We start from the raw sequence: 2,555 nt of genomic DNA, 5'->3' as shown, positions 1-2,555 counted from the left end.
CCCCCCCCCTCCTTGTGTAGCCTTTCTCGTCTTCGTCAGTCAGAAGCCCCTCGAGAGCTTCCATAGCTGAAACCCTAGCAACTCACAGACCGGAGAATCAGAAGCTAGGAGAGGATGAAGAAGAAGAAAGAAATGAGCTTTTTTCGAAATGGACGGTGTCTCGTACCAGAGGTTCCCGAAGGTGAAGAACCGGGAGCTGAGCGATGACTTCGTGAAGTTCGAGCTTCGGGAGACCGACGTACGTCTCAATGGCGAACGCGCTCCGGCGGGTTATGATCGCTGAGGTTCCCACCATTGCCATCGACCTGGTCGAGATCGAGGTCAATTCCACTGTCCTCAACGACGAATTCATCGCCCACCGCGTATATCGTGTCAGTACATAATTCACTTCTGGCTATGTATTGTTTTATTGACAAACCGTAAGATTCCAACGGTCCATTTTATGTTATCTAAGCTATGCATAAATTTCACTAATTAATCTTGTAGTTTATTATTGAAAGAGTAAACCAGTAAATATTAAAAGTAAGAAAAGAATAAGAAGAAAAACGGCGTTGAAAAATGACAAACCCCTTTACACGAAGTTGTGAATTCGATTCTTTCTAATATTTGAACTTTTTTTAGAACCGATCAGTTTCGACTAATTTACACGTTTCATGTTTCACGTGGTTTGTTGATTATTACGTAAAACCGAAAAGATGTACTGTCCAATATTTCGTCGATCTTGAAGAGTACGATAATCTCAAAGTGATATTATGTTGTCTTGTCGATAATCGAATAGTTAATCTTAGGTTCCATTAGCATCTATTGGGACAAAAAACATTGTTTTTAATTTATATATATATATATATATTATAGTAACTTGGACATAGTAATGTAGCGGGATGAGACGGTCCAATTTTATTATAATTAGAAACATTAAATGTCCTAAGGGACAAGAATGCATCTGGTGGGAGCCCCATCGGCACCAAACAGCCTCATTGGCAAACAGTTGAGATGGTACAATCCCGCAGCCACGTCGTCCAGTCTTAACCCTTCTATTGGAATCATATCCTAAAAACATTATAAAAAAATAATAATAATCATATCGACGGTCCAATATCGAAATTAGCACAACTTCACGTCGAAAAACAATTAATATTATGCGTACCGTATGTTTGAGAAACTCAATGTGTGCGGGGTCCAGATCATCGTAAGCAGCTATCGAGACGTAATCTATTCCTGCAATATATAGTTGATATTATTATTAATCTATTTGATATTTTTAGATTGACAAAAAAGATATAGAAATTTACGTTAATATAATTTTAGGTATTGAAAAAAAAATCAAACTACAGGATAATGTCGTATAATATAAACCTGAGGTATCAAAATTAATCCGACGAATATAAAAAAAATAGTTAAAATTAAGTGGTGGTCTCACCGACAAGTTTGATGTCCGTATTCTCCACTAACCATTTCGCCCCATCAGTTGAAAACGCCACGAAACTCTTGTCTTCCTCTTTTGTGTACATAAGCCGTCTAACTCGTACGGAAACAAAAACACACACATGCATATTTAATATTTTCAATAAATAAAATATTTAAGAACCTTAAAAGACCTAATCGATAATAACTATAAAGATAATCTCATATAGATACCTAAATTTTTATAAAATTTATAAATAGATATCTAAACTATAAAACTCTCAAATAAATACTTAAAATTTTCAAAACTTCTATACAAATACCCAAATTTTTTAAAAAAATTTCAAATAAAATAACCTTAGTTGAATGGACTGAGTCATCAAATTTTGTCGGATTCCATTATAAGTTGAACGACTTTAATGTATTTTGGTTTTATTTGACAATTTTTTAAAAATCTAGGTATTTCTACGAAAGTTTTGAAAAATTGAGATATTTATCTGAAAATTTTATAGTTTAGATATTTATTTGAAAATTTTATAAAAATGACAGATATATAATTATAATTATAATGCATTGAAAGTTGTTTTTAATATTGTTTTTTTTGTGACATGTTAATATTATTGTTTACCTGTCGGTATTAGAGGTTCTGAAGAGAGCGCGCTTTATGCCTCGGGGAATATTCCATAACTTGAGCAGTGATCTTGTTCTTGTCCCTCGGCACGTCTACTAACAATGCAGGCCCTGACCAGTGCATACATGCATGTGTATACATATGTGTATGTGTATATATCGATTCTATGAACGGAAGAGGATGGAGCTGAGACGAAAGAGGAGGAGGAGGAGCCACTCACCATTGAGGAGGTCCAGGTCGAGGGCGTCGACGAAGTGACCGGGCGCGTCGACGTGGGTCCCAGTGTGGACCCACATCTTCAGGAAGGAGCTGTTGGTGTTGTTTCCCCTCTTGATGCTCTTCCTCTGCCACAGGAACTGCCCCACTCCCGCGCCTCCTGTCCCGAACAGCGGCATCTCCGCCGTCATTCTGTGCGTTATGTCTATTATCCTCCCGTTTCCGTACACGTCCCGGCGGATAGGCTTCGGTCCTCCGCCGCCGCCCAAATTCCCGAGGGAGGGGGAGGGTTCGTCCGGGGGAG

At 38.0% G+C, this 2,555-nt stretch overlaps 1 pseudogene; it reads right to left on the bottom strand.

Annotated features, from left to right (window-relative positions):
- Positions 1–817: 817 nt before the first annotated feature.
- LOC104804385 overlaps positions 818–2,555 on the bottom strand; it is a 2,085-nt pseudogene continuing 347 nt past the window's right edge.

This window comes from Tarenaya hassleriana, unplaced genomic scaffold (assembly GCF_000463585.1).
Source record: "Tarenaya hassleriana unplaced genomic scaffold, ASM46358v1 Cleome9, whole genome shotgun sequence".
NCBI classification, from domain to species: Eukaryota; Viridiplantae; Streptophyta; class Magnoliopsida; order Brassicales; family Cleomaceae; genus Tarenaya; species Tarenaya hassleriana.
This window is presented reverse-complemented; position numbering and strand designations above follow the sequence as displayed.